Below are 21,776 nucleotides of genomic sequence, written 5' to 3' on the forward strand. Positions count from 1 at the left end.
CTGGTTTTTGACAAATGTACAAAAGCAATTCAATGGAGGAAAGATAGCCTTTCAATAAATGGGGCTGGAGCAATTGGACAGACATACATAGGCAAGAAAAAAACACACACACACCTTGTCCTATATACCACATTGTATACAAAAATTAATTCAAAATGGGTCATTAACTTACCATGTATAAAATTACACAACTTACAGAAAAAAAGTAAGAGGAAAATTTTGGAGTTTGGAGCCAGGCAAAGATTTCTTGGATTTGACACTAAAGACACAATCATAAGGAAAAAACTGATACATTGGACTTTATCAAAATTATAAACTTTTGATCTACAAAAAATCACGTTAAGAGGAAAGACAAGCTACATAGTGAAAGTATATGCAAATCACATATCTGAAAAAGCACTAATATCTAAAATATGTAAAGAAAAGACAGTGAAAAAAACCAATTCAATTAGAAAATGGGAAAAATACATGAAGAGACATTTCACCAAAGAAGATACACAAATGGAAATAAAACACATGAAAATATTTTCAACGTTATTAGCCATTAGGAAAATGTAAATTTAAACCACAATGAGTTACTACTACACACCTATCAAAATGGCTAACAAAAAATAGTGACAAGACCAAGTGCTAGCAAGGATGCAGAGAAACTGAATTACTCATACGTTGCTGGTGGTGATGTAAAATAGGACAGCCACTTCGGAAAATAGTTTGGCAATGTTTTAAAAGATGAATCATGCAATTATCATACAACCCACCAATTGCACTACTGGGTATTTATCTCAGAAAAATAAAAACTTACATTCACATAAAAGCCTATTCAAAAATATTAGTAGCAGCTATATTTGCAATGGCCTCAAACTGAAAACAATCCAGATTATCTTTCAAAGGGTGAATGTTGAACAAATTGTTGTACATCAATGCCATGAAATACTACTCAGCCATGAAAAAGATTGAACTATTGATACACTCAACAACCTGGATGAATCTCTAGAGAATTATGCTGAGTGAAAAAATATAATCCTAAAAGGTTACATTCTTTATAATTCCATTTGTATAAATTATCGAAATAGCAAAATTATAAAAACAGAGATTGGTGTTTGCTAGAGACTGGAAAGAAGAGGGCGTGGTCATAATAGAACACGAGGGATCCTTGTGATGATGGAACTGTCCTATATTTTGACTCTAGTGATGGATACAGGAAACTACACTTGGGATAAAATTGTACAGAACAAAACTTGTATACATGCACACACACAAATGAATAAAAGTCAAATTGGGGAACTCAATAATATTGGTGCACTGTATCAATGTAAATATCCAGGTTGATATTGTATTATAGTTTTGAAAGATGTCAACATTGGGGGAAACTGCATAAAGGATACATGGGATCTCTTTGTATTATTTCTTACAACTCTGTGAATCTAAAATTATCTCAAAGTAAAAAATTTAATCAAGGAAGTAATAACTTATGATGGGGATGTCAACCAAAGCAACATGCTGCATGCTTACTGAAACTGCTTATTGATTGAACATGTGCCTTTAGGAAGGGAGACAGACTTAAGCAGCCCACCTACTATTACCATAATTTATTGTATTTTTTAATTAAATTTTTATTTTAGGATAAATAACAATCTTATGGGACCCCTGTTGAATATGTGGTTCATCACTGACCAAAACATCATTATACAGCTGAGATGGTTTGGCTGTGTTCCCACCCAAGTCTCACTTGTATTGTAGTTCCCATAATCCCCATATTTGTTGGGAGGGACATAGTGAGAGGTAAGTGAATCATGGGGGCGGTTACTTGCTGTTCTCCTGATAGTGAGTTCTCATGAGATCTGATGGTTTTATAAGGCGCTTTTCCCCGTCTTCGCTCTGCACTTCTCCTTGCTGCCGCCATGTGAGAAGGACATGTTTGCTTCCCCTTCTGCCATGATTGTAAGTTTCCTGAGGCCTCCCCAGCCCTGCAGAATTGTGAGTCTATTAAACCTTTTTCATTTAGAAACTACCCAGTTTTGGCCGGGTGCGGTGGCTCACGCCTGTAATCCCAGCACTTTGGGAAGCTGAGGCAGGCAGATTACCTCAGGTCAGGAGTTGGGACCAGCCTGGCCAACATGGTGAAACTCCGTCTCTACTAAAAATACAAAAAACAGCCAGGTGTGGTGGCACACTCCTGTAATCCCAGCTACTCGGGAGGCTGAGGCAGAAGAATTGCTTGAGCCCGGGAGATGGAGGTTGCAGTGAGCTGAGATCATGCCACTGCACTCCAGCCTGGTCAACAGAGCAAGATTCTGTCTCAAAAAAAAAAAAAACAAAACTATCCCGTTTTGAGTATGTCCTTATAGCAGCATGAGAACGAACTCATACAGCAGTGAATTACTGTACTAAAAGTAGTACAGCACAAAACCCATATACTTTCTAATGAAAAGTATATTTATAAATTGGGGTTTTTCATAATATATTATCTTGACCTTAAATATATGTATCATGATGCTCAATAACAATTTCTCCTACTTTTGCATTTCAGAATATAGGTGTTTCTAAGCTTTTAAACTATTGGAGATCGTGAGAACCTCATAAAATCCTACTTAACATTTACCAAATAATTTGGTCATAAACCACTTTTAAAATGGCCTCCATTGTCCACTGTAGCTTGTTTAAGTGACTTAGATACAATGCCAAGAGTTTCTGAAGCTTTCTTCTTATTCATCATTGATATGGTTTAGCTTTGTGTCCCACCTTAATCTCATCTTAAACTGTAAATCCCAACATGTCGAGGCCAGGAGGTGATTGGATCATGGGGGCTATTTCCCCATGTTGTTCTTGTGATGGTGAGTTCTCATGAGACCCGATGGTTTTATAAGGGACTCTTCCCACTTCACTTTGCTCTTCTCTTTCCTGCCACCTTGTGAAGAAAGTGCCTGCTTCCCCTTCCACCATGACTGTAAGTTTCCTGAAGCCTCCCTAACCATGCAGGACTGTGAGTCAATTACACCTCTTTCCTTTATAAATTACCCAGTCTTGGGTATTTCTTTACAGCATTGTGAAAATGGACTCATACAATCATCTTGCCATGTATGACCTCATCAAAGGTTTCTTTCCAGGAAGTCAGATGAATTTACTCCATGTACACTCTGATTATACATTTAATTTCCCATTTCAAAGGAAAAAAGTTGAAAGAGATTATATATTAATCTATATCAGCTAGTTAAGTGATGAACCTAGGATATGAACCTAGATATGGCCCAGAGTCCACAGACTTAACCACTACTCTATCACTTTGCACCTGGCTGTCATTTGCAGCCTAAAGCATTCCAACAGGTACTAACTACACTTTACTTCTCAAGGCTGCCTCAACTGAGACCTGGGATTTGAACAGATTTGTCCCCCAAGTATACATTTTAAGGCAAGCTTTATTCCCCTATGCCCACTTGCAGGGCCCACTGCTTTCCCGGAAGAGGAGGTGAGACATTAATGTCTACTTTTATCTCCTATTTGAATACCTAGAAAGACAGCCAAAAGTTAACATGTGAGCTCTTATTTCATATTCTGTGGATTTTAAGCAGTTTGATATGATCAAAGGGCATCAATTATGTAAGCCAAGTCCTACCTTTCAGGAGAGACACTTTGCTCATAAGATCTGGCTGACAGCAACTGGGAGCTTTTATATTTGTCCTGTTGCCATTGAGGAAATAGACAAGCAAGATGTTAATGGAAGAAACTTGTAGTGGTGGGGGCTAGGGTTATATCAGAACTCTGTAGTTTGTATTCCATTTATCTGTAAACGTGAAACTACTCTGAAAAATTCTATTGATATTTAATGTAAAAAAAGTTGGGACTCTACAATATATTTTTATGTATTTTAGATTAATCTCTTATGCTGGCTTATGTATACAAATTACTTTTTTATGTTGTACAAAACACTGGTTATTTGTATGCAGCCTTTCTGTGTGATTGATTTCTGTCTTTATACATTAAGCACCATGATTAAGATCTAAGTAAGGCATTTCCATTACAGACTGAGTGTAATAGACACAGGGAAGCCTGCCACAGCATTATCACAGGGTATGTGAAAAGCCTGGTAGGAAGCTCCTTCACAGAGTCAGGGTTGTAATTCCCAGGCTGGTGTCACTCCCCAGGCTGGTTATGCTCCTGGGCCCCTGGAGGCAGACAGCCTGGATCCACTCATGGCCCTGCCACTTACAAGAACATGTGGCCTGACCAAGTCATCAGCCTTTCTGAACCTCAGAGTACCCACCTACAAATGGAAATAGTAACAATCATTTTCTTATAAAGCTGTTGCAATTGTTAATATGTCCTTAATTTTCACAAACTTAACACACCCTTGTAACCAGTGCCTTGATCACAAAACAGAACATTTCCTGGCTCTCAACAACTGCCTTGTGCTCTATTCCTATCACTATGTCCCAGTGTAATCACTATCACCGTTCTGATGTCTGAAAGCATAGATTAGCTTTGCCTACTTTGTAACTCATGTCAGTGAATCATGCGGGACGTGCTATTTTGTATCTGGCACCTTTTCCTTAACCTGCGATCCACACATTGCCTGTAATTGTAAATTGTTCACTCACATTACTGTATTACAAATTGTTCACTCACATTACTGTATGGTATTCCATTGTGTGAATAATTCACAGTGTATTTATCTGTTCAGTCCTCGATGGGTATTTAGGTTCCCCGAGTTGTTTTGAAGAGTGGGTGGTACATACTGATCTTTCACCAACTGAACACTCCGAGGGGACCAGCACCTAGGTAGAAAAACAAAAGCCTTCCTCATATGCCCTTCCAGCCAGTATACTCCAAGAGTAACTCAAATATTATTTAATTTTTAAAAGTAGTACTTGACTATTAGTTAGCGTTGTTGAGGTCAGAAGACATCCTGACGCCATCCAAAAATGAAATGTTCTCTTCTCCAGCAAGAGTTGTGCCAGAAAATCATTTGCGATCAATGAAAGTCCATCCTCATTATCTGGAAGAGAGCGTGTTAGCGCCTTGAAATCACTTGTACAGGGGTACGGGTGAGGCCTCGCTGAAGAGTCAGTCTCTTTAAATCACTGAGAAAGGCTTCCTATGAGAATGGGTACAGGGCCCCTGGATCGCTGAAGGTAGCTTCCCTAAAAGGGTTCATCTTTATCTCTGTTGTCTAAGGAAACAGGGCGTAATCAGACTCTTTTGACTTTAAGGTTTAAATAGAAAAAGTAGCCAATGTTTATATCAGTGTCTTTCAAACTATGGGCCTTGAATCACTAATGGACTACCAGTATTTAAAAAAAAAATGACAGAATAGAATAGAGGGAGATTATAGGAATGTCCATCATATGTAGTAAAGGTAAGTTTTGTGATACTTTTGTTTCAAATCTATGTATATGAGTGCCTGTGCACATGTGTGTATACTGGGTTGAGTAAATATCTTTCTCACTGTGGGTTGAAAAAAACTGTTCTAGATGGATCCATAGGAAGGCAAGAGCATCAGGGTTCAGGTCTGACTCGGCTCTTCTCGGGCTGGTGATGTCCTAGAATGTGGATTTGCCTGGAATTCGAAAATGTTGCATCCTTAATGCCACAACACTCAGAGCACTGCAGAGGTGAATACTGATGGCCCTTGGCTCTGAGGGCATGGGATCATGCTCTCTGAAAGAACTGAGAAAACTGTGTGGTGACCTGTTTCAGCAAGGCCTCAGGTCAATAGTGGATAAACATCTGCTGTGGGATCATGCAGGTCTCACTCCGTGTTGAAGGTATAGTGGGACAACTGTGTGAGCCTCAGGTGGAAATCAGCCTGATCTACCCTTTACAACCTTGAAAGCACCTGGATTCTCAGACTTTTCAGCAAGAGAGAGAATCCTTGGAGGAAAATACTGAGCTTCCTGCTTATTCAGCAGATGAGTCCTTAGGCAATTTCTTGGAAAAAATAAAATGATATGAGCTTATTTTCACTTTGAGATTATGAGGCTAGTTATACTAACTCAACAATTCATTCACTTAGGAAATGTTCAAGATACAGTTCTATCTATCTATACCTATCTGTCTATTTACCTCTATCTATCTATCTGTCTGTCTATCTATCTATCTATCTATCCATCCATCTATCACTGTATCCCTCTATCCATCTATCTGTCTGTCTACCCATCCATCCATCCATCTGTCCATCCATCTATCCCTCTATCTATCTATCCATCTATCTATCTATCTATCTATCTATCTATCTATCTATCTATCTATTTTCCTACCTACTGTTTGCCTACTTACTAAGAAAAATTTAACAATGAACTCTAAGTACTGGCATTATAGGCAGTTTTCACATGATTATAAGAACAGATGCTCAATAAATATCTGTTGAATGAATAAGTGAATGACATTTCTTCTGTGTGCTTTATGTTTGATTCTAAACTCCATGAAAACAGAGAATATGTCTATTTTTGTTTGAGATTGCATTCCTAGAGGCTACATAGAATAGGATCTCAAAAATATTTATTGTTTGAATGAAGAATACTTTTAAAATTTTTTAAGAGTAAACGTATTACTTTTAAAATCAGAAAAAAATACTATTATATAGCCATCCCTTGGTATCTGTGGCGGCTTGGTTCCAGGACCCCCTGCAGAAACCAAAAATCCAAGGATGTTCCTTATATAAAATGATGTTGTTTTTGCATATGACCTACACACATCCTCTCATATACTTTAAATGATTTATGGATTATTTGTAGGGCCTAATACAATGCCTACACATCACTTCAGTCTCATGGTTTCAACACAGTGCTCAGCATGCTACAGATTCAAGTTTAGCCTTTTAGAACTTTCTGGACTTTTTTTTTTCAGAATATTTTTAATCCTCGGTTTGTTGAATCCGTGGATGTGGAAACCACCAATATGAAAGGCTGTACTGCACTATAGTATATCATATAGTATGCCATACAAAAAAATTATAAGAATAACTAAAAATGTTTATCTATAAATTGAGGATTGGTATTTCCAAAAGATAAATACATCACCCTGACCACCTCCTTAGTATTGAACTATTCCATTAAGAAACCAGGAGGACTGTCAGGGAGCAGGGCATTCTACCAGAACACATAAGCCATTCATAATTGGAGCTCCTCCAGCATTTTCCCCATCCCTATTATCACTTTTCTCTTATCTTTTTTTTTTGTCTGGAGAAAATAATATTTGAATTTTTAAAATATAAAATAAAAAATTTCCTCTAGAGTGCACACGAAGAAAAATTCCAGTCCTCTGGGAGCATTCTCTTCTTTAGCTATTCACATAAAGACAAGACCTCTCAAGCCTCTGACCTTTATCTTCAAAGCCCAGTGTGAGTTGAAAAAGAGACATTATACTTTTTTGCACTCTAAATTCAGATAAGTTTGAACTATCTGCTTCATTTTAGTTCTGTTTAAAAGGAAGCTTCAGATGTTTATAATACAAAAGATTTTAGGAGAAAAAACCCAAGTCCTCTGTGTTTAGACATAAGGAGATCCTATCACACTTTAGATCCTTTACCATTTTAGAGTTTCTCAAATGTGAAGTCTTCCTCTCTCCCCATCATTCAAGATAACACACCTTCTTTTTCAGATAAATCTAGAAATGAGTTATTTAACATTATTTCTCTTCTTGATCCTAATGAAGTGACTTCAAACAGATTAGTGTTGAAAGAATGCTGCCTCAGGATTAAGCAACAGTACATGCCTTACTTAATCAAATAGAACCACCCACTGATAACCTCTGCCTCAGATTTAGAATCCCTTTCACCTGTCACCTAGATGCTTTGATTATTTTTAAAATAATTCGGAAAATTTGCCTAATAATTTACTGGTAATAGTGGTAGGTGTGGAGGATGGGAGGGCTGGCAGGGAAGGTGAGTTGCTAAAATGTTCCTATGCAAAGTCCAGATCCTCTTCCAATCACAGGCTAGGAAGAATGTGATCAACAGCCTAAAACTCTCAATGAGGAGGGGGAAAGGGACAGCTCAGGACAAAGGGCAGGGGGAGCAGAGGTAAATTGATTGATCTTGTGTGGTAACTATGTTTCTTCCCACTCCCATGTTATACAATGAAGAGGGAAACAGTGCTGATTATCAAGGGAAGAATATATACAGCTGTGCTAGGTTCAGGAGTTTCCTATCACAACATAAGCTTGGTAAATACATGTGTGGGGGGATGTGTCTATCTATTTGTCTATTATTGATCTTGCTATCTACTGTCTGCCTACTTACTTATCAAAATGTAGCAATGAACTCTAAGTTTTACGTATATAGTATATGCATATATATCACATAGTCCCCGAGACAGGCTTGAGGAGAGCTTGCCTATTTCCTCAATGGCAACAGGACTAATATAAAAGCTCCCAGTTGCTGCCAGCCAGTTCTTAAGGTCCTTAAGAGGGTCTCTCCTGAAAGGCAGGATTTGGCTCACACAATAGATGTCATTTGAATAGGATGACCATATCAAGGTGCTTAAAATACACAGAATATGGAATAAGAACTCACGTTTAACTTTTGGCTGCCTTTCTAGGTATTCAAATGGGAAATGAAATTAGATATTAATGTCTGGACTCCTGGTCCCTGCAGGTGGGCATGGGAGAGTGAAGCTTGCCTGAACAATAGATTTGGAGGCTAAGGAGGTCCAAAGCCTAAGTCTTGGTTGAGGCAGCCTTGAGAAGCAATGTGTAGTTAGTATCAGCTGCAATGCTTTAGGTTGCAAGTGACAGCCCGGTGCAAAGTGATAGATGAGAGGTTAAGTCTATGGATTTTGAGCCAGCTCTAGATTCAACCCTAGCTTTATCACTTAACTAGCTGTGTGACCTGGGCAAAATATTTAAGCTCCTTGTATCTTAGTTTTCTTATGTGCAAAATGAGGAAAATAGTGAACTTGATAGGTTTGTTATAAGCTGTAAATACATGGATTTATTTAAGGTACTAGAAGAGTGCCCAAAACTTAGCTCAATGTATGTTAACAAGTAATAGAATTCTCTACTCAAACTGACTCGAACATTTAGAAAATGTATTACATATTTCTCTTAACAGGAAGCCCAGAGGCAGAGTGGGCACTACAGTTGATTGACTGAGCAGGATGACATTGTCACCATCTCTCCATTCTGCCATCCTAAATGGGGGCTTCGTTTTCAGGCTGGTAGTAAGATGGCTACAGAAGATCCTAACATCACATTATGAGATAGGATGTGTTTCCTTCTGTGGCTTTCTTTTAAAAGAAAAGCGTTAAGTCTGGCACAGTGTCTCATGCCTGTAATCCCAGCACTTTGGGAGGCTGCGGCAAGAGGATCACCTGAGTCCAGTAGTTTGAGACCAGCGTGGGCAACATAGGGAGACCTCATCTCTACAAAAAAATTTAAAAATTAGCCAGGCATGGTAATGCATACCTGTGGCCCCAGCTACTTGGGCGGCTGAGGCTGGAGGGTCACTTGAGCCTGGGAGATCGAGGCTGCAGTGAGCCATGATGGCACCACTCTACTCCAGCCTGGGTTTCCTCCTTAGACTTCTAAATCCTCATTGGCCAGAATTGGTCTTTTGGCAAAGGGAGTGAATAAGTTTCCCTTAGACTGATCAATTTCACCTCTGAGGCTGGGGGTGGGATCAGTTTCCTCTCACTGCTTAGAAATAAGCGAATGTCTGAATGGTGTTGCAATTCCATCAGGAGCCATCCTGAAAGGGGTGGGAAAATGGTAGAGAATGAATACTGAGTAGCCAACCAATAATGACCACTACAACTATTGTGGACAAAGACCAAGAACAGGCTGAGAGAGGATGGCACAAGAGAGTACAAGAGGCAGAGCCTGGAGAGACCCATTGAGGTAATTTCCTGTTTAAAGAGCCTGTCCGTGGCCATCATGCCTGTAATTCCAGCACTTTGGGAAGCCAAGACGGGAGAATCCTTTGAGCCCAGGAGTTTTGAGGCTGCACTGAGCTGTGATTGCACCACTGCATTCCAGCCTGGGCAACAGAGGGAGACCCTGTCTCAAAAACAAAGACGATAATGAGCCTGGCCAAGCCCGCTGATAGGGGGAGAGTTGTGGAGGACAGCAAATACCACCCTAGTCCCTCATAAATCCTTCTTTTGAGGTTGGAAAGGAATAGGATTATGCTAAATTCACCTGGTGGAAAACTTTGACCCACTGGGAGCATTATGAATAAGATGGAATGATGTCAAGAGCTGTGAAGTGTCTGAGATTTTACCCTACTTGCAATCTAACAAGTTAGCGTGTCATAGTTTCACGGATACTAGCAGAAGACTTGAGACTCCTGGGTCAGAATTAAAGGCCTTATTATTCACAGCAATAACAGTAGCCAAAGTATGAGGATTTGTGCTGGTTCCCCAAGCCCCGATTCCCACAGGGTGATGCAAAAAGAGTTAGGTGTTACGTGATGGATTACATCACAGAGGAGAGACCCTAAGGTCCAAGAATCCAGATATTTTACAGTGGGGGCTGGGCTCAGTGGCTCATGCCTATAATGCCAGCACTTTGGGAGGTCAAGGCAGGTGGATCCCAGGAGTTCAAGACCAGTCTGGGCAACAAGGCAAAACCCCGTCTCTGCTAAAATACAAAAATTAGCTGGGCGTAGTGGCAGGCGCCTGTAGTCCCAGCTACTCAGGAGGTTGAGGCATGAGAATCACTCGAACCCAGGAGTCAGAGGTTACAGTGAGCCAAGATCATGCCACTGCACTCCATCCTGGGCAACAGAGCGATACCCTGTCTCAAAAACAAACAGACAAACCAACAAATATTTTTACAATGGAATGTAAGCCTGTCTACTCTTTTTCCCAGAAGCAAACATTATCTTTATTACACTAGACTAGATAATAAGTTTGTCTATCTATACTCCCTGGGTTCTGTCAAAATTTCCCATGAATATACCACGCCATTGGCCACTCTGATTAATCTGAACAATAGAGGCTAAGAGCAAATCTGTTCCATTTGTCTCATATAGCATTTAATTAGGCTATTATTAAGAGGACTCAAATCAGCAGAATGAGGCCAACCTACAGGATTGACCTTCACCATGCTGCCCAGGGTGCCAGACCAAGGCAGCTGGACAAATCCTATGAATCACCAGGGTCCGCTTTAGAGAGTCACTTGGCTTTCTCCGTAAATTTTTGTACTGGTCTTTCCACTTGGCCTAAGATATTAATCCAGGAACATCAATATATATCAGTGATTGCATAGGCTCTGTCTTGGCCCTCAAAATGGAAATCCAGGGCCATTATATTCATAACAACCCTGGCCACTTGAGGCCAACCGGAATGCCTTCCAGGAAGGAGGCAGTAGTGTTGATCACTGAAACTAAAGTCAGGCAATAATTTATACCATGTTTTTAAACTGACTCCTGACATGGGGATAATTATATACTGGGGCACATACGTAACAAGGGATACCGTTATCTCTCTGGGAATCTCTCCCACGTAGCCAAAAGTAGCCTTTTTTTGGGAGAGATATCTGTAGTTCAGAGGGCTATGTCATCTACTGGTGGTGCTTCTTTAAACATCTGAAGATTTCTTATGACCATTGCTAAGTCGCAAGTCAATGTGTTTTCAGAAGGCAGAGAGGTCAATGCCTGAGTTCTATATAAAAAGTACAGTCCCAAGGGTATACATCAAGTCCATGGAAAACAAAGTGTTGTTTATAATTGTTGGGGGTCCCTAGTGGAACCTACATCATCTAGGTGGAGAGGCTGACGTGCCTCCGACATGACTTATTGGCCAGTTGGTAAACTTTAAAATTCCCAATTTAGTTTAAATGAATGAGTTTAGTCTTTGTTTTTAGAAAGACTGCCTGAGGGCAGCCAGTCCAACCTGACCTGTTTTTCCACACCACCACCTGGGTGGCATTTTTCCACCCGAGAAAATGACTGAGTGACAGTTACGAGAAGGGGCTAGGAAAGACATCTGGAGGTGTTAGCAGGTGTTCTTGTGGGAGGTGTGGGATCTGGGGCCATGCACTGTTGTTTCTGATAGGCTTCTCTGTAAGTTTAAAGGAAGTGGCAGTCAAATCATGATCAGAACCATCTGGCAGAGGATTGCAGACCCAGCAGGCAGTTCCATTTAAGGCCCTTCCGACAGTTTGGAAAAGCCTCGTCAGAGTTTTCCTTCATGAGGAAGGCTTCAGAGGTGGTTCTGGAAAACAAACATCATCCAAATGCCCCTCTCTTTTGTGTCTCTCAGGGTCTGAGGTGCTCCCATCTCAGGTGCTGTTGTTTGTTTTGTCCTGCTTCCAAACTGGTGCATCCAATTCTAGTAGGTGCAATTCACCTTTTCTCAATTGTCCCCTAATCACACCCAGACCTTTGTTCAGAAGGCTGGACATTTTAATAAAAGTTATAGAGACCCATTATAGCCCCCACATTGGCCTGTGTGAGCCACTCACTGTAGGGAGATTTGGTGAGCATGTGCTCAACCAAGTGGCAATTATCATTGTAATCCAAGTCAGTCCAAATAGAGAATACAGATGACTGAACCAGACTTAAGCTGAATTCTCCTGGCCACCAGGCTGGCGTGGGGTTGCTATTAGGGAAAAGAAAGATGCATCATGGCCAAGAATGGTCAGGGAGAAATCTCACATTTTCAAAATAAGTCTACACAGCCTTCCACTCCTTTTTGTCCTGGTTATCATCCAAAAAGCTGCCAAGAGGAGATGATCTCTCTCTGGGGAACAGCTGCCTTCATTAACCAAACTGCCTTACTAAAGTGGACCAAGAGAAGGTGAGGTAAGTAGAGTCAGAAATCTTTTGATTCCTCAATGTTTGAAGAGGCCATTCCATTGCTAAACAATACCAAATAGCTGTGTATGGTAAGGGGCTTGGAAGGTCCACTGAATATCTGTACTGTCAGTAGCAGAGGCCAGGGCAGAGCGGGAGGGAGGGATCAGAGGGCAAAAGGGGAAAGAGCCTCTCCCACAGTGAAGCTTTTCATTTACTTTCAGTTTTAGACAACGTGGTGGCTGCTCATGGCTCAACCAAATGAAGTCACAATGTTTTTGGCCAGTCCAGTGCCTTCTATTGGGCAGCAAGGTCCTCATGTCTAACACCTTCTATTTCAGCCTGGGGACCTTTTGACTCAGAGTCACAGCCACACTGTTATCTGCCTGGCATCACCAGGTTTATGTCACTTTGCACTCTTGGGCTGGACTCACACAATGAGCCTGCAACTCTTCAATTCCAACACACGACTGGCAAAAAATAGAGAACCATTTCATGCCTACCTGATCATAAAATCTGGTCAACATGTTCACTACTGATTACCAGAGGCTCCCCACAAAAACTTTTTATTGGCCTATGAGGCCCTCATCATTCCTCTTTTACTTATCAATCTACATCCCATCATAGTCACTAAGACTGTCAAGAACTGTGAACATTTTGCTGTACTTATAATCTAAGTTATCCTGCCACAGTTTCATGGATGCTGACAGAAGACACAAGACTCCTGGATCACAGACAAAAAATGTTATTGCCCACAGCAATAGCGGTAGTTAGATACTGGCATTTGTACCAGTTTCCTAAGACCTAATTGGCACAGATCAATGCAAGCAGAGCCAGATGACACCTGCACATGTAGTGGATTGTGTTGCAAGAGAGAAACCCTGAGCTTAGGAAATCAAAAACCTTTTATAATGGACAGCAAGTAAACATGCACTTTTGTTCCAGGGGAAGATACTCTATCTTCCAAAGTAGTTTGCTATACATATATCCTTAAAAAGATAGTTCATAACAAAAGTGTCAGTCATTGTGCTTGTAAGATTTGCAGAAACATAAGAGACCCAAGGAGATTTGTCTTTTAATAATGAATTTTAGCAACTACTTCTCTGAGTCACACCATTTCTCATAAGTCTCTTGCGAATCACAGTCTACTTTCCATTCTTGCTCTTCACAGATGGGAGATGCAATATTGGTAGAGGAAATAAAGCCAGCAATAGGGATAATTGATAGGGACTTTAACAGAGAGAGGCAACAGGTGTCAGAAGATTTATTAGTTAGAAGGTTTTTTTGGTTGCAAATGGCAGAAATCTACTATGGTTAATGTAAGGAACAATAAAATTTATTACAGAACTACAGAACAGCACAGAGAAATAAAGAAAAAGTTGGACAATTCGGTCTTTAAGAGAACAGGAACCACAGCAGATCCGGGAAACTAGATTTAGGAACTAAAAAACAGTCTCTGGGTGATGCTGTTAAGATGATCCTAATGTCATTTATTCTTGTGTCACACTGCTGAAGATTCAAATTCTCATAGGACAGCATCTGATTGGCCACACTTGGGCCACATGCCCATGTTTTGGGCAGGAGAGGATAGGGATGGTAACTGCCAGTTGGAACAAAAGTGCATTCAGGGAGAGTGACAGATTTTCAGAGAAAAATTGAGATATTTTCCTACATATGAGATTCATTTTTTCAGTTTTCTCCACATAATGGGGGATGCTGTTGCTAGCAGTTCTGGGATCACATCTTACATCTTCATTACCAGTGACAGATGAGAAAGAATCAAAGAGAATGCCTCTGAAAGGCCAGGCTAGGTCACACGCTGTGTGTGTGGGGGTTAGGGGTTGGAGCAAGATACTGGAATTTGTTCCTATTTCAGAACCACAAGGTAAAATAAGGAAGGATCATATAACAGCCATTAATAATAATAATGGTATTATTTTTTAAATAATATTTATAATTATTTAAAAAATAATAACCATTAATGGCTCTAAAGAATGCCATTAATGACTATTATTAAAAAGTCAAGCCAGGCATGGTGGCTCACACCTGTAATCCCAGCACTTTGAGGGGCCAAGGCGGGTGGAACACCTGAGGTCGGGAGTTCAAGACCAGTCTGACTAACACGGAGAAACCCCGTCTCTACTAAAAATACAAAATTAGCTGGGTGTGGTGGTACATGCCTGTAATCCCAGCTACTCAGGAGGCTGAGGCAGGAGAATTACTTGAACCTGGGAGGCAGAGGTTGCAGTGAGCCGAGATTGCACCATTGCACTGTAGCCTGGGCAACAGGAGCAAAACTCCACCTCAAAAAAAAAAAAAAAAAAGTTAAGAAGTAACAGATGCTGGCAAGGTTGCAGAGAAAAAGGAATGCCCACATACACTGCTGGTAGGAATATAAATTACTATAGCCATTGTCAAAAGCAGTTTGGTGATTTCTCAAAGAACTTAAAACAGAACTACCATTTGACCCAGCAATCTCATTATTAGATATATACCCAAATATGTTAAGACATTCTTGCTTTGCTATAAAGAAATAGCTGAGACTGGGTAATTTATAAAGAAAAGAGGCTTAATTGGCTCACTGTTCTGAAGGCTTTACAGGAAGCATGATGCTGGCATCTTCCCAGCCTCTGGTGAGGCCTTGGGAACTTTCAATCACGGTGGAAGGTGAAGTGGGAGCAGGCACTTCACATAGCAAAAGCAGGAGCAAGAGAAAAAGAGCAGGGGGTGGAAGGTACCACACGCTTTTAAATAACCACATTTTGTGAGAACTCAACTATCACGAAGACAGCACCAAGCCATGAGGGACCTGCCCCTGTGACCTGAACATCTCTCACCAGGCCCTACCTCCAGCATTGGGGATTACAATTCAACATGAGATTTGGGTGGGGGCAAATATCCAAACTATATCATCAAAGAAATGTAGATCTTTCTGCCATAAAGACACATGCACGTGTATGTTCATCACAGCACCATTTACATTAGCTAAGACATAAAATTAACCTAAATGCTCATCAACAGTAGGCTGGATAAAAAAAAAAACCAACCTGTGGTCCATATACAGTACTCCATGGAATACTATGCAGGCATGAAAAGAATGAGATGATGTCCTTTGCAGCAATATGGATGGAGCTGGAGGCTATTATCCTAAGCGAACTAATGCAGGAACAGAAAACCAAATATCACATTTTCTTATAAGAGGAAGCTAAACACTGACTACACATGAACTGAAGGAAGTGAACAATAGACTCCAGGGCCTACTTGAAGGTGGAACATGGGAAGAGGGTGAGGATCAAAAACCTCCTATCAGGTATTATGCCTATTACTTGGATGACGAAATAATTTGTACGCTAAACCCCCACAACACGCAACTTACCTATATAACAAACTTGCACATGTGCCCCCGAACCTAAAATAAAAGTTAAAAAGAAAAGAATGCCATTAACAGTAGAAGGGGTGAGAGTGGTATTGGGCAGAGAAAAACAACAGATGTCCACTATGGTCACCAATCCTACACTATCCTTCCTCCCAGTCTGGGGTTTCATATCTTGATTTGAGCACATCTGTAGGAGAAACGAAACTAAAGGCATTGTTACTGAGCATTCATGGGCGCAACAGCCCAGACCAGGGTGGGTAGTTTCCTCTGACCACCAGAGGACGGGTGATGCGGGGAAACAGAAAACGGCTGGGCAGAGACCTTGGACATTAATCTCTGGGTGCTCAGGGCCACCTGGGGCCACTGGAAGGTACAACTGAAGCCTGAGGCTGAGAAGTCTCATTAAATACCACCAGCCTCTCACCAGAGACCATGGAGAACATCTGCAAGGTGACCAGGTTTGCCATTTGGGGCCTGTGGCTCATGCGTCAGAAATAGGCAAGAAGCTAACTGTCCTTCGTCTCACCCAGGGCCACTCAGGGGAAACAAGCATGATCTAAAATATCAAGCTCACAGCACAGGTTGGGAGACGGGATTAAGAGTGAGGTGTGTCAACAAAATTTTGAAACCAGATACCAGCCAAGGACTCCTAAAGGCAAGCTGCCCGTAGTAGAGTCTGAAGATATATTCTGAGGCACCAAAGCCAGGGAAGGGAGTCCTTTATGGAGGAAGGAAGAGAAAAAAGTTGATTTTGAATAAATGATAACTCCAAACATATAATGATTTTTTTTTTTTTTGAGATGGAGTCTCACTCTGTCACCAGGCTAGAGTGCAGTGGCGTGATCTTGGCTCACTGCAACCTCCATCTCCTGGGTTCAAGTGGTTCTCCTGCCTTAGCCTCTCAAATAGCTGGGATTACAGGCGCCCACCACCACGTCTGGCTGATGTTTTTGTATTTTTAGTAGAGACGGGGTTTCACCATATTGGCCAGGCTGGTCTCGAACTCCTGACCTAGTGATCCACCCACCTCAGCCTCCCAAAGTGCTGGGATTAGAGGTGTGAGCCACCGTGCCCAGCCGTGATTTTTTTTTCTTATGCAAGAATAAGAGCATGAGGTATGCAGGCAAGTGATATGACTACATATTTTATATTAAATTATATGACACTATATATAATAAATTATATTATGTTAAATATATTATAATATGGTATGTTATATGAAACTCCTGTTGGCCTACCTTGGATCTCCATGCAACTGCCATGGAAGTTATGTAGAAAGCAAGGCACAAAAGGAGAACGTCTTTGCTGCTCCACAGTGTTCATGGAGCCTGTCAACATAGGTTCTCAGTCACAGCACTCCCCACATGGGGCATGGCTCACAGAATAAAATCTGAGAACTGTGAACAGGAAGATCTGAGATCTGGAGATCATCTGCAGGTCGTGGTTCAAGATATTAAGCTGTCATGAGAAAACACATAGGGCTGGTCTGTGGGTCCTTATTCATAACTGTATATAGCCAGCATTTGTACTGCATCCTTGTGTAAGAGTGAGATCTACCTTCTTGACAGCCTGGCATTTAATCCAGGCTGGCTTTAAAAAAAAACAACTTCGTAACCAATCAAATGTCCATTTTCTGGGAAATGGATAAACAAACTATGGTACATCCGTACAATGAAATACCACTTAGCGATTAAAAAAAACAAACTACGGATTCACACAACAGTGTGGATGAATTATGTTCAGTGAAGGAGCTCAGACAGAAAGAACTACATACTTTATGATTACATTTATATGAAATTCTAGAAAAAGCAGAATTATAGTGACAAAAGGTTGATTGGTGTTTGCCAGGGTTGGGGAAAATGTTCTGCTAAGCGGCACAGGGAAACTTTTGAGGGTAATGAATATTTTCTATGTTTTGATTATTTGGTGACTTTTTATTGTGGTAAAATATATATATAGCATAAAATATGCCATTTTAACTATGAAGTGTACAGTTCGGTTACATTAATGACATTTATAATGTTGTGCAACCGCTCTCTATTTCCATAACTCTTTCATCACCCCAATCAGAAGCTCTGTGCCCATTAAGTAATAACTCCCCAGTCCCTCTTCACCCCACGTGACTTTTATTGGATGTAAATTAAACCTTAATAAAGCTGATTCTACAAAATGTACTGTCTCTCTCCAGTCCCTGTGATAAATGTCCTCCTCCTAGGTGGGGTCATTTTATGGAGCAACCCCCTCTGGACTTTCCTCTGTTCTCTGGACCTGAGTGCCCAGGTCCCTGGCCATCAGCCTCCATTCCCAGAGCATCCACAGATTCTACACACCCATGGTGTCCCCAGTTTGTTTGAGGACTTACTCTTTGGCCCTTGCTCTGACAGCAAGCATCCTTTCCCTCTCTCCAGCTAATCATCTCTCAGTCAGTCTTTTTACCCAGCCCCACCTACCAATGTCTGTCTTTGGCAACATACACACAACACACACACACACACACACACACACACACACACACACATCCCATATCTCTTCAGTCTTTTTACCCAGCCCCACCTATCAGCGTCTGTCTTTGACAACATATACACAACACACACACACACACACACACACACACACACACACGCACACACCCCATAACCACAGCTTCTCCCTTCAACAGTGTGGCATGGCCTGTTTTGTGTCTTTTCTACTTCCAGGCCCCTAATCCTCTTACCTTTAGCATTTTTCCCTCCCTCACAAGTCAGCTAAGTCCAACTTGGACTTCATACTTGTATTCTTAAACAGTACAGACTGACTGAAAGACCAGGTAAAGAGAAAGACATTGAGTTTTCTTTTAAAAGACAGGAATCCTTCTTATGTCATCCTTTCTACGACACTCTACTAATCATGCACTTCCAAGGACATGGAGCTGGCATCTTCCCAGTGTCCTGTCTCACTGATGTCCAGCAGTGGCCTCAGATCTGACTTGTTGGTCCTGTTGTCCTTTCAGGTGAGAAAGTAAAATGCGTCTCTCTCTTTTGGCTCCCCTTCTCCTCCTCCGAAAGATATGTAACCAACCCTTTCTCTCTCATTTTTCTCCACACTAAGGGCAATGGTGGTCCTTAGTTAAAAACAGCATCCTGGCCTGGCATGGTGGCTAACACTTGCAATCCCAGCACTTTGGGAGGCCGAGGTGGGCAGATCACCTGAGGTCAGGTGTTTGAGACTAGCCTGGCCAACATGGCAAAACCTCGTCTCTACTAAAAATACAAAAATTAGCCAGGTGTGGTGGCATGCACCTGTAAGCCCAGCTATCAGGAGGCTGAGGCAGGAGAATCGCTTGAACCCGGAAGGCGGAGCTTGCAGTGAGCCGAGATAGTGCCATTGTGCTCCAGCTTGGGCAACAGAACGAGACTCCAACTCAAAAAAAAAAAACAAAAAACCCAGCATCCCATCATTTCATAAGAGGTGCTAGAAAGCTGCTACAGGGTGGCTCAGACAGTGGTCATGTGGGTTGGTTCCATTTCTCATTTTGTGAGGCCTGAGGGGACACAGTCTGAAAGCATGAGATTTGGGAAAGATATTAACACACTCAGTAATAGGAACATGAAGATAGGGGTCTGCAGCTTATGTGGGTCAGGATACTTCCAAGGGGGCTGGACCAAGGCTGCCCACTCTGGGCTCCTCCATAGTGTTTGAAATATTGAACCGTCTCCCCACACAGCTCTGGGGAACTTGCAAAGGCAACTGTTCACTCCATAAGCGTGTGCAGGAAGAGCTCCTCTTTCTCTTCAATATCCTAAGGAAAAGGTACTACTGTGGTTAGGGAAGTAATCTTGGGATAAGACTGACCCTTGTGGACAAGTAGCAGAGTTTCCTTGAGAGGTGGGGTTAGAAGAAGCTTGGAAGAAAGATCTAAGGACAGGGAGTCATGTTAGCGACATGGCGCACCCATGATGAACTTCTTATGAAGTAATTTAACTTCCTGAGTGCCTTCTGGAAAAATCACATTTAACCCTCAGTTTTTGTCATCTTCCCCCACCATCCTATGTTATAATTCTCTTCAATTCGGTGGCAATTCACCCTCTCCCTACTCCCTCAAGGTGAGTGATGGTATTACGGAAAATGAAGGGAGCATATAATAAACAAAGTGTGGTCTCCCCCAGACTCAGCTCAACTGGTGCCTGGTTGAAGGGCCCTCTGCAGGGAGAGGATTATGCCTAGGAACTCCAGGTAGGTAGCAGCTGTGAGGTAACCAGAGCTCCACAGCAGAGGGATAGAGGGAAGACGCATATGAAGTTGAAGAGCAGCTCCCAGTAGGCATCTCTGGAACACAAGATGAATCTTTCCAAATGCTTACAGAGGAATGTAACCTTTTATGGAGGGGAAGCTGATATTTGGGCCATGCGTGGATCAGATCTAGAATTTCACTCCACTCCAAAGAGAAGGGAGGGGGGAGTTGCCATGTATTTTTCAAACTCTAGGTCACATTTGAGTGACCTTGAGTCTTGAGGTCTGTTCACTCAAGACTCAAGAATGGAGTCTTGAGTGAACAGACCTCACTCAAGTAAACCTATACAAAAGCCACATTAAAATAAAACTAGAAAGCAACAAGCTAAGGGAAATGTTCCCATGATGAACTAATGTGGAGAGGAAAGTATCTATAAATCAGTTAGAAAAGTCAACATAACAAAAAAGTAAAAATGATAGTATATACCCAAGGATAAACCAAAGAGAGTTTATTTACAAAGAAACTATTTATCTAGTTGTGATTTCATGAAACTACATAAGATAGTGCAGTTACCTGATAGCTCCAGGTAGCAGCCCCAGTTATCACTTCTTGATCTGAAAAGATAAGAGGAGGGAAAGGTTACAGGAGCCCAGAGGGAGAGCAGGTCCGGTCAGAAGATCACTGAGCTTTGTTCTAAAGATACAGCCGGTCAGAGGCAACCTCACAGGGAGGGACCTAAGGAAATAAATACTTTGAACTTAACCCCTTCCTACCTCCAATCTCCTGCCAGGCTTTCTGCTGGCTGAGCCCAGCTGGGAGCCCAAGGGCACAGGCGCCATGCTGATGAATCCCAGAGAGGTCCCACTTGTAGGGCAAGAGCAAGATAGAAAATGGAGAGAGCGAATGTGAAGTGGCAAACAGGATATTCAGCACAGGAGGAAAGAATATGAGTATGCAATTCACAGAGGAAGAGATACTAATGGGCTTATTGGCCACTTGAGACTAGCTCAATCTCAGCAGTCGTGAAAGCTCAGATTCTGAAGTCAGACTGCCTGAGTCTGTCTGTTCTACTGCTTAGTTATGATGTAATCTTATCAAGTCTTGTTTTCATCCTTTGTAAAATGAGAGTAATGGTAGTATCTATATCATAGGGTTGTTGCAATGATCAAGTGGAGAAAGGCATCTAAAGCCCTGGGGCAGTGCTTGGCATGGAGCAAGCAATCAATACATGATATCTATTTTTTTTAAATTTCAAATTGGTAAATGATAAAGATCTGTAGTACTTGTTATGGGCAAGGTTATAGGGCAGGAGGCACTCTCAGAAATTTTTAATGGGAGTATAACAGGTATGTAATCTTTTGGGGAGGGGAATAATTTGACTGTACTTATTATAATTCAAAATAGGAGTAAACAATTCCATGTCTAATAATTTATCTTACACAATTACCTTCAGGAATACA

This window comes from Pongo abelii, chromosome 1 (genome assembly GCF_028885655.2).
Source record: "Pongo abelii isolate AG06213 chromosome 1, NHGRI_mPonAbe1-v2.0_pri, whole genome shotgun sequence".
Lineage (NCBI taxonomy): Eukaryota > Metazoa > Chordata > Mammalia > Primates > Hominidae > Pongo > Pongo abelii.